The sequence below is a fragment of the Chinchilla lanigera genome, unplaced genomic scaffold, assembly GCF_000276665.1.
Source record: "Chinchilla lanigera isolate Chin_1 unplaced genomic scaffold, ChiLan1.0 scaffold00065, whole genome shotgun sequence".
NCBI classification, from domain to species: domain Eukaryota; kingdom Metazoa; phylum Chordata; class Mammalia; order Rodentia; family Chinchillidae; genus Chinchilla; species Chinchilla lanigera.
Window position 1 is genome coordinate 4,471,477 of NW_004955466.1, and position 11,924 is coordinate 4,483,400.

The window sequence follows — 11,924 nt, forward strand, 5'->3', positions numbered from 1 at the left end:
AATTATTTGATCAATCTTACGTGTCTGTATTTGTTTTCCTGAGTAACCACTTTGAAGAAATCAATATGTAATACAAGAACCATTGTTAATTTCCTATCACCTTGTCTGAATTTCAGTATTGCTTGTATTGTTCTTGTGTTATTTTGTAAACATATGTGTGTTTGTTGATATATTTTTGTTCTTTTACTTTTTTGAATTAAAAAAAAAAGAAGGGCCCCCACAATATTTTAATTTTCACCTCCATGAGTGCTAATCAGGTGCTCACTATGAAGGTCAGAAAAATTCCCTCAAATGCAGCAGTGGGAAGGAAGCATTCTCAAATATGCCCATAGTTCTATTTTTCTTAAAAGGCCTTCCTAAAAAAGGAAATTACTTTATCTGAACCTAGCCAATTGGGATTTTACATAGCCTACCTACTAGGGTTTTCCAATGCCTGACCAACCTAGGGGGAAGAAAATTCCCAGCTCCTCATCTACTCTATAACCTAAGGGAAGAAACACCCAGTTCAGACTCACACAACAGACTGAGACCTAATGACAGGACTGTAGAACTTTCCCTCATCCCTCTCTCCTTACCACTGCATTAATAATTCCTGTACCATAGTAAGGCTTACAAATTGAAGAACTGCAATCTCAGACCCTATTTAAAGATACTCTACAAAAATCCACAGACAACAGAGAAGACAAAAACAAGGACACTAGAGAAATTTTAGCTTCTGATACCACAGGTACAGCAAACAAAAAACACAGCCTAGCTCTTAGCCAGATAAACATAAAACATCACATGGTATGTCTATCCAAAAAATTATATGGCATCATTAAAGCCGAACACACACACACATACACACACACACACACACACACACACACACACAGAGGGAGGGAGGGAGGGAGGGAGAGAGGGAGGGAGAGAAAGAGGGAGAGAAGGGAAAAGAGGAAAGGGGAAAGGAAGGAAGCCTGCCTTCCTCAAAAACAGACTCAGATACGGCAGATTTTAGAATTATTACAAAGATGAAGAGAAAATGCTACAAATCAGCAATATTATAGTAATAAAAAAAAGTCCAATAATAGACAAGGAAACAGGAATTTCAAAGAATATCAAATGAAGAAACACTAAAATACTTACACACTGGTATATGATATTAAAAATTCGATTCAGAGAAAATACTGAAATAAGCAAGAGAAAAATACCTTATTCACATAGGAAAATGGTAATTACTTCACACTTTCTCTTCAGAAATCATGCCATCAAAAAAAGGAAGTGAAATACTTAAGTGTTCAAAGAGAAAAACATCAAACTAGAATTGGGTACCCAGCAAAATTATCCCCTAAAAGTGAAGAAGAAATAAAGGCATTCTCAAACAAACATTGAAGTAAATAAAAATCAGGTGACTTTCCTTGCAAGAAATGTTAAAAGAAGTGATTTGGAGACAAGGAATATTACACAGGTTTAAAAAAAAATTTAGATCATATAAATAAAGGAGGAATAATAAATACAGGTAAAATTAAATCTTTTATTTTTCATATTCTAAACTGATCTATCAGATAGTAATTTGTTCAAAATAATAATACAGGTTGATTACACCTTATCTGGGGTACACTGGATTTTTTCAGATTTTGGAATACAGTATTTACACATAATGAGATATCTTGAGGAAGGAACTTACATCTAAATACACCTTATACATACAGTCTACAGGTAATTTTATACAGTACTTTTAGTGATCAATGTTTTGACTGTGACCAATCACACAGGTCAGGTGTGAAACCGTCCGCTGGTTGCATCATGTAGGCACTCAAAGAGCTTCTTAAAGGACCATTTTGGATTTGAGATTTTCAATTGGAATGCTCAGCCTACAACACATTGGGTGACTGCAGATTATGGGAAAATGAAACAAAAGACAGCAATCTTATGAGGAACGGGAAACAGGAATGGAAGACTCTATTGTTCAGTACTTGTACTTATTACTCATGATGCAGTACAGTATTATTTGAAAAGTGAATGTGGTTTAGTTGTAAATATATAATTGCAAACTACGAGAACCCACTAGAAAATATTTTTGGTGGTGCTGGAGAACAAACTCAAGGCCTCATGAATGCAAGGTAAGTCTTTCACCACAGAGCCACATCCTCAGTCCCCAAAAAAACTTTTTGTAAGCATACGTGATGTAAGACAGGAGAGAAAATGAAATCACATAAAATGCTCAATTAAAATGAAAGAAACTGAGTGGTAAACAAAAAAGAAAAAAAGTAGTGAATGGGTAACAGTCACAAATATGGTAACTTTAATCCAACTATATAGTAATTATTTTAAACATCAACAGTCTAAGTATACCAATTAAAATACAGAGATTGTTAGAGGAGATCAAAAGACTAGACCCAATTAAATGTTGTCCAAAAGTACCTGGCTCTAAATAAAGATAAAGATAAATGAAAAAGGAGTCGAGAAAGATATTCCATGGTAAAACTAATCACAAGGAAGTTGGAATAGCTGTATTAATTTCAGACAGACCAGACTTCAAAGCAAGAAAAATTATAAGCAATAAAGAATGGAATCACATAATAAGAGGGTTAATTGGCCAAAAAGATGTTACTATCCTTACATATTTGCACCTAACAACAGTGTCAAGTTCATGAAGTAAAAACTGATAGACCTGCAAGAAGAAATGTATGTATTCACTAATACAGTAATTGATAAAAGAAAACAATATTATAGACCTGATAACACCACCAATCAACTAGATCTAATTGACTTTATAGAATATTTTAATCCAAAACACAGTAGAAGAAACATTCTTTTCAAGTTCATGAGGAGCTTTTCCCCAAGCAAGACCACATTCTCAGTCATGAAACACACCTTCACTAACACACCAGTGAATTACTCCACTGATGAATTTATAACTAAATATGACGTTAGGAAGTAAAGCATAGTTGGAGGAGGCGGGTCAGTAGAGTATGGCCTGGGAGAGTGTATCTCCCTCCCTCCTCTCTTGATCTCTCTCTGCTTCCTGTCTGCCATGCCATGAGCAATTCTCTGCCATGCTACCCTGCCTTGGAGCCAGCTGACTATGGACTAAAACCTCTACAAATTGTGAACAGAAATAAATCACTCCTCCCTCAGTTTGCAGGTGTGACACCTAGGTTCAATCCCTAGCATCACTAAAAATGGACATCATAGTAAGCTTTCACACTGCAATGGAATTAAACTAGAAATCTGTAAAAGGACAGAAAGATAGCTGGGAAACCCTACATTTGGAGATTAAATATTTTAAACTAAATTCAAATAAAAATAAAACCAAAATGTGTGGGATACAGCAAAGCAATACTTAAAGAAAATATGTACAGCACTGAATGCTTGTACTTGAAAAGAAGAAAAACTGTAATCCCAGCTACTCAGGAGGCATAGGCAAGAGAATCACAAGCACAGTACAAGGCCAGCCTCGACAAGATAGGAAGGCCTTGTCTCAAAAAAAGTCTGGGGGATGTAGCTTAGTGTTCCTTGAGTTCAATCTACAGTACTGCAAAACAAGTAAATATTTAAAGAACAAAGAAATAATCTAAGCTTCTACCTTAGGAAAATAGAAAATACATGCAAAGAAAAAGAAAAAAAAAAAAGCTGTAAACCATTATCTCCCATGAAAGCAGAAGCAAAGGCCCTCAAAAAAATTAGCAATCAAACTGTATATCACAACCAAGTAAGATCTAATACAAGTATATAAACAGGTTCAACATGTGAAAATCAATTAATGTAATCCAGGAAACAGGAAAAATTTATGGTCACATCAATAGATTCATAAAAAGTATCTAATAAAATTCAATACCCATTCATGAATAAAAAGTAGGAAACTAGGAATAGAGTAAAACTTCTTTAACTTAATAAGGAATATCTACAAAACAGCTACCGCAAACATCACACCTAAGATCAGGAACAAAATAAGGATTTCTCTATTCTTATTCCTACTCGTATTCAGTATCGTATTAGACATCCCAGTCAATGCAATAAGACAAAGAAACAGATAATGAAAGATGCACATTGAGAAGGAAAAAACTGCCTATAGCTTTATTAAAACACCTTGCAGATGATATAATCATCTAAGCAGAAAATCCCACAAAGAAAAGACTAACAAATTCTGGAATCTAAGAAGCAATTATAACAGTGTTGCAGGATTCATGGAAGTACATAGAGAAAATGTGTTTCTATTCCAATTGTCCTATAAACTTAAAACTACTCTATTTTTTTTTTTTCTTTTGGTACCGGAAATCAAACTCAGGACCTTGCACTTGCCAGGTAGGTGCTTGTGCCACTGAGCTATATCCCTGCCCTAAAACTACTCTAAGAAATAAAACCTACTTTAAAAAAAAATTTCAACTAGGCAACTTACACAGTAATACATTAATTCAGTATAAATGCTCAAGAAAAAGAAATGTATGGTTTTTCTTCCTTCCTTTTTTCCCTATGGTGCTGTAGGGGTGACTGGGGCTGGGGTACAATTCCTATAATTTCTCAAGTATCTATGAGTGCAACAAGATACATACAATATAGAATGTGAAGACTCCAGACTGCAAGAAATCATACATACCCAACCCCTACTTTTTAATCTTTGCCAGTATCCAATTCTCTGAAACTGCAAAATACTTCTCACAATCTGGAGTAACTTCATTTTACAGATGATATCAGTATAGTCTAAAACAAGGAAGTAAAACTGCAAAGAAACAGAGCTTCATTCAAGCCTGGATGATCAGCTATCCCCACCTCTCCCCTAAAAAACAACCAGCTTTCCCAGCAATCATCAAATGTCAAGTTATTCTTTCTGATGAAGACAGGTAACTTGAGCATTAAGACTACAGAGTAAAGCCTGTAATCCCAGCATTGAAGAGGCTGAGGCAGGAGGACTGCTGCAAGGTTGAGGCCAGCCTGGGCAACGAAGTGAGTTCAAGGCCAGCCTGCACTGCATAGTGAAACCCTGCCTCAAAAAGACCAAAAAAAAAAAAGTAAAAACATTCACCTATTCTTTTCATTGAAGAATGGGAAGTGTGAATAGAAAATATGATCCAGAAGTATATCTTTTTACTATTATGATTATACTTGTACATTTAGTTTCTACATTTTGACCCCTTCATTTCAGGTACTGCTACAGGATTACTCCAAACTATATTCAAGCATATCTTCTAATGTCAAACACTACTGTTATGACATCTAATGATAGTCTTCCAATTGCCTATGCCCACTGTAAAAAGTTGTTATACTTTATGTCTAACTAAAGCACTACATACAGGAAGACTCTTAACTTCAAGTACTGAGTGACTACCAGCACCCTCTGGAATATAGTTTTGACTTTTTATTGTACATAATAAAATAAAAATCCTTGTTTTCTCTCACTTAAATTTTGACTTTGCTTCTTTATAAAATTAGTTAAGGTCTGTCAAGGCGGTGGTGTTCTCCCTTACCACAATAAGCAACAAACAGCTTTAAAAAAAAATCAATAGGATGTGTTAGTTATATTTGTTGAACTACTATCAAGTAATTGTGGCAGATGATATGATGCTTCTAGGTCCAAAACAAAGACTAGTTTACTATTCACAACAATAACACTAGCCAAAATATCATGCACTAGCTCCCCAAGCTCTAATTCCTAAGGATCACTGGAAGGAGAACCAAGTGCCAGCTACACGCACAATGGACAAGAAACCCAAGCTTAAGAAATTCCAATAATTTAATGGAACGAAAGCAAATATGCCCAACCTTTATTCCAGAGGAATTACTTAATTATGCTGGACAGCAAGGAAATCCATCCTCTGTTCCAACAGAGATGCTCCTTTCTAAACTGCTTATATAGATTTTCTTGAAAAAAACAGCCACTACCATAAAAGCTGTCAATGCTTCTGCTAAGCAGATATGCAGAAACACAGGAAACCCATCAGGCTCAAGAGAAATATCTATTTCTTCAATATCTATTTCCCTTTCATAAAAGGCTAAAAGATTTTTAAGAGACTCAGGATGAAGTTGACGTAATACGTGAGTAAGTGATGTTTCAGGAGGGAAACACATAACAAAATGGAACACTTTCTTCTCTCAAAAATCTGTATAAATCAAGTCACTTTAATCTGTATAAATTAACATTTCTTATAATGTGATTATTAATCAAATACTGCAAAGTAAGTATACATTCGAATCTTTATTTTTATACTTACAGAATAATGTCATGAATAAATTCTATACTAATTTTCTAGGCCACGTAATGTTCATAAAAAAAACAGGGCCGGGGAAATAGCTCAACGGCACTGCACCTGCCTGGCAAGTGCAAGGTCATGAGTTCGATTCCTGGTACCCCCTCCTAAAAATAAAATAAAACAAATTAGTAGTTCTGAACCTTACCAATTATACCTATTAATACTTTTATAAATGAAATCCTATAAAATAAAATATAACTCCTCACTTTAGGATGGATTTTAAACTAGAATTCTCTTATAATCTGAATATGAAGTATCCCTCCAAGATTCGTGTTTTGAAGGTTGATCCCCAAAGCCACAATATTCAGAGATGATCAGATCATGAAAGCACGAATCTCATCAACAGGATTAACCCATTGATGGGTTCATAGATGAACTGGTTGCCAGAAGGTGGGGCCCAGGTAAAAGATCACTGAGGGTATGCATTGGGGGTTCTATCTTGTTCAAATCCCTCTTCTCTTTGTCTGCTTCCTGGCTGCCATAAAGTAAGCAGCTTTGCAACTTGATGTCTCTACCTTGCCATAGGCCTAAAAGAAATGGAGCTAGCTGACTGGGGACAGCAACACCTGAAACCATGAGTCAGCGTAAACTTTTTCCACTTTGTCTGTTCAGGTATCCTTCCACAGTGACGAAAAGCTAACAAATTCTAAAGTCATTTATCAAAACGTTTTGAGGCTGTTACAAAATACAAGGTAATTTGTTCTATTTTTCTATTTGTATATTCAGTATCAGCATATATTTCAAAAGTAAAATATCTTAAACCATTTAAATTGTGGCCTATTTTAACTTAAAAGCAACTTAAAATAACTTAAACTAGTAAATTAGTTAAAATAAATTAACTTTAAGTAAACTTAAAGTAAACCTGAGTTTTGTAAACTGTATTAAATTGAGGAGTTTAACTTTATCTCAACCCATAAAGCAGTGATCTCAGGATAAAAAGATAGGGTGATGAGTAAAATGAGTATTACACTACATGTTTCTAAGCAGCTGTATGATTAAAAGCGCATCACGTCACCTCTCTGGACCTATACTTTTCTATTTACAAAAAAGGCATTAAGGGTCCATTTTACATAAAAATGTTACAAGAAGTCTATTTTCTCATCCTTTCAGAAAATTCACTTCTTATTTTCTTGCCCTGCCATTCCGGGAGAATCCACAAATATAAGGTGCTTTAATGAACTTTCAAGTAGCCTGATGAAGTTGAGATTAAGTAGTAATACTGCTATAAAACAGTTCCTTTAGAAAATACCAAAATTGCAAACGACGTTCAAGGAGCTCAATTATCTGTTTGAAAATTTAGAAATATATAAATGTGTGTGTGTGTGTGTGTGTGTGTGTGTGTGTGTGTACGTGAAATTCTAATACACTTTAAGAAATATATATTTGCCCTAAATACTTACTCCAAGGTCTTTGGCCAATAAAAATCTATTATTTCAACGTGTTAGTTATTCATATCTTTCTATTATATTGGCTTTCAGTTATGACGTCTCTGAAGTTGCATTCAAAAGTTATGCCAAATAACTTAAGTGGTTAATATGACATTCACCAAAGAAATAGCTCTAATCCTGAAGAAATCATAACTTGTGAGTATAACAATATCTTGATTCTGGATTACACCTGTCCAATGAAGAACTAATAAGCATCGTTTATCAAAAAATGCTTGGAATCAGAAATGTTTCAGACTTCAGATAATTTCAAATTTTGGACTACATTCATATACATAATGAGATATCTTGAATACGGGACCCACGTCTAAACACAAAACTTATTTGTTTCATCTATACCTTGTGCACATAGCCTAAACGTAATTTTATACAACATTTTTATGTGCCTGTATGCTGCTTATGACCTGCCCCATGAAGCCAGGCATATAATTTTCTGCTAGTGGTGTTATGTGATGTTCAGATTTTGGAGCATTTGGATTTTGGATTTTCCAATTAGGAATGCTCAACCTATATTCTGTCTCAGAAACTCCTTTTAATGCACTGACTCTGGCTAAAATAGAGAAATTTTGCCCATTTAAAAGACACTGCCCACTTGAGAACACACTATAACAAACTATTGGATCCACAGATACTATAAAACTAATGGAATTCATCTATAAAGTTTCAGAAACAAGAAAACAGCTTAACGTACAGCCTTTGAGTCAGAACAAGACTGCTGAGGACCACAAATTATAAACTGAGACTAGGGGACATCCAGAGTTTGTTCTTGTCCTGCCCTTGAGCCACGCCTGCAACTATTTCCTCTCTTGCTCTTTCTTCTCACGTGTGCCATTAACATTTGCCAAGAGATTGGGGACTTACTGCAGGGGTCCCTGATAACTGGGACATGGAATGGGTCTCCAATAGAAGATATACTTTCTTGATTTTTGGTTTTTTGGTTGTGTTTTTTTTTTTGGCACCGGAAATCGAACTCATGACCTTGCGCTTGCCAGGCAGGCACTGTGCCACTGAGCTAAATCCCCAGCCCCAACATATACTTTCAATACCTGTTTCTGAAGCAAATAATGAACTAATTCCTTGTAAATATTCATTCAAATATTTCAAGCTACCTTTGTTTTTTGAAACAGGGTCCCACTAACAGTTCTGGCTGTCCTTTAACTATAAACCCAGGCTGGCCTTGAACTGACAGCAATTCTCCTGGCTTCTCCCTCCCGAGCTTTGAGGAAGGCAGATCACTAATTTCCCCACCACACAACAGTATCCATTCCTTTTCATACCAAACACTCAGCTAAGAAATTTTAAATTGACTTTTAATGCTCAATCTGTGCCCTCTTTAAGTAAAATTTTACAATACGAGAATTCTTATAAGTTCATTTTAAAAACATGTAACTTTGGGAAACTGTCTATGTGAGGTTTAACTGTATAACCCTACCTGTATATTTCTCATTTACCATTATAGAAAGTTACTGACTTTGGAAAAATCGGGAAATACCACAAATTCAAATATACCCCCCTTTCTAAGTTTTGTATCACTTCTTTTTCTATATACAAAATGACTATAACTAGCAGGTCATTTTCTTAGTCACATACCTGCTAAGTTTTTTTTTCTGGTTACTTCTGAGTGACATTTTTAAAAAGAAATGCAACCCTAGTCCAGTCAAGTCCATGTCATCTTTTTTTAACAACAAAAAATTACTTTTTAAATAAAGAGTATAGAATGATGTTTTTTAAATGTATGACTACAGCAGCTTTATAATCACCAAAACTTTAAAAGCACAAAATATCCATCAATCAGTGAACAAACTGTGTGATAGCTCATACACTGGAACACTACCCCTCAATAAAAACAGAACTACTGCAGACGAACATAGGAACATGAATGAACCTCAAATGCAAGAGAAACCCAAGTTATAAATAAAGACCAAAGTAAAAGAATAGAAAGTAGAGAGATAGATCTCTCTCAAATAGGAAGGGAATCAAGAGATGGAGGGAGAGGAAGGAATGGAGTCAAAGAGGATGATAAAAGGAATTAAGATGTGTTGAGTACGTGTACCAACTCCACACAAGGAACGTAAACATTATGTACCGCAGACATGTGCTAATAAAACCAAACAGACAGACACTAAAAGCTGTATACTACATGGTTCCATGTCCATGACATACTGGATAAACTACAGGAACAGAAAACAGACCAGTGAATGGTTGCCAGGGATTGGGATGGGAGGAGAAGTTAACGACAAAGAGACAACATGAAGGAATCTGGATGGTCATGGAACTGTTTTAACTATGGTGATGAATATTTGTCAAAACTCATAGATTCAGCACTAAAAATAAAATGTTCATGTATGAATAAAATGTGGACAAGAATACTTTTAAAAGCTAGGATACTTTATTTTCCACACCAAATAAGCCACATGATACCAAAGTTCAGTGTACCACATTTAGCTACAACTAGTTTTATTCAGTTTGAAATTTTGAAGTATAAAATTATTAGAAATGAAGTAAAATATTTTTCATTTTACACAGTACAGATTATACACAGTAAGTAATCAAAAATGTTTCTTAACTAAATACAACTCAAAAAAATCTAGACTGATTTCATCTTTTACTTCACTGATACCTACATATAGCTTTAAACAAAATTTTTCACTTCTCAAAATGTAAACAGAGAAGTACTGTCCATAAAATGTACCAACCTGAATTTGTTCAGTCAATCCATAAAGGCAATAAAGCACTTTACGCTGAATGAAAACACCATCAGTCACTGATGTTCTCTTACCAAAGCAGCAACCTGGAACCAAAAAAAAAAAAACGGTATCAACCCTAATCAAATTTCAATTATCATTAATATATTTTTAAAACCTTTTATTTTCCTTTATATATCCAGTCATAAATGTAAATTCACTTGTACATTCACCCATTCTGCAAGCAATGCTTTTGAAATGTCAACAAGGAATAGGTTTTCATTTTGCAAATTACACCCAAACTCAGTCTTACTTTGCTTCATAGTTCTCTCAAAGTAAGTCTGCATCCTTAGAATTTGTTTGTTATCACAAAATTATTTCATTTTCTGTACTGTTTAACATATAGGGCAATCGACAATGTCTTTTTCCTTTAGACTACAGATTGATGTCTACATTCCCCACGTACCAATTAGCTCTACAACCTACCAAAGCTTACTATCTTCCACACACACTTCCACTCATGCCAATTTAATCTACTTGCTTCCACAAAACAAGTTTATGAGTCTCAGCTGTCACCCTAAAATACACCATTCTTTCTTTTTTGGAACAGGGACATTTTCTCCCTTATCCTCTTTGTGAATCAAAGCACATCTATCAACTTTCTCAAAAGCCAGGCTCCTCTGAAATTCTGTCTGAAAACGGATGTAATTATTGTGCTCCATTAATCGCTGCTAGAATATTTTTCTAAATTATGTAAGTACCATTTCATGTAGTAAAGGAGGGATTCTATCTCCTCCTTTCTCCCCATTATCTAGTACCATATTTGCCCCAGCAGAAATTAATATGATGAGCCAACAAGTAAACAGTCTTAGTAAAGATTTACACATCAAGTGTTCACTGCAGATATAATGTTTTGCAAGTCACTTGGATATAAAACTCCAAGAATCACATAAATACAATACTTTCTATGGAAATGTCTTTCTGTTATTTACTTTACTAACATGTTACATGAGATTATTTTCTGATTGACATTATTAGTTGCGAGCATTTTTTTTCCATAGACACAAAATCCTACTAAAACCTATTTTAGAGAATTAGAACATAGAAACACTACCACCAATTAAAACTAATCTACCTGTTATGGTTTATGTCTGTGCGTCCCCTCCAAAGCTTCATGCAAACTTGGGGCAAGCTATTAGAGTTGAATATGGGTGTGAGAGCTGCACCCGCCCTGGAGTGGATAGTTTGCATATGTAAGGGAGAGGGAGAAGCTGCTTGGGGGCATTCCTCCCCCATTCCGCCCTGGTGGGTGCTTGCCGCTTAGCTGTGTGCTGCCGCCCTGAGATGTAGCCCTCTGCAACATGCCACTCTGCCTTATAATCTGCCAAGTACGGACTGAAACTTCCACGAACTATAAGCAAAATAAACCTTTCCTTCCTTAATTTTGGGTGTCAGGTATTTTGTCCCAGCAACAAGAAAAAAGTAACCAAGACAGAATTTGGTACCAGAGGAGTGGGGTCGTTGCTGTGACTATACCTGACCATGTGGTTCAAGAGCCTTTGGAA

At 35.2% G+C, this 11,924-nt stretch overlaps 1 protein-coding gene across 1 annotated transcript in view; it reads right to left on the bottom strand.

Moving 5' to 3' along the window:
• Nucleotides 1-10,466, bottom strand: part of Fut8 (fucosyltransferase 8 (alpha (1,6) fucosyltransferase)) — a gene marked incomplete at its 5' end in the record, with an annotated part of 233,529 nt that extends 223,063 nt beyond the window's left edge. Inside the window, 1 exon segment of the mRNA XM_013521985.1 lies at nucleotides 10,372-10,466.
• Nucleotides 10,467-11,924: the final 1,458 nt, after the last annotated feature.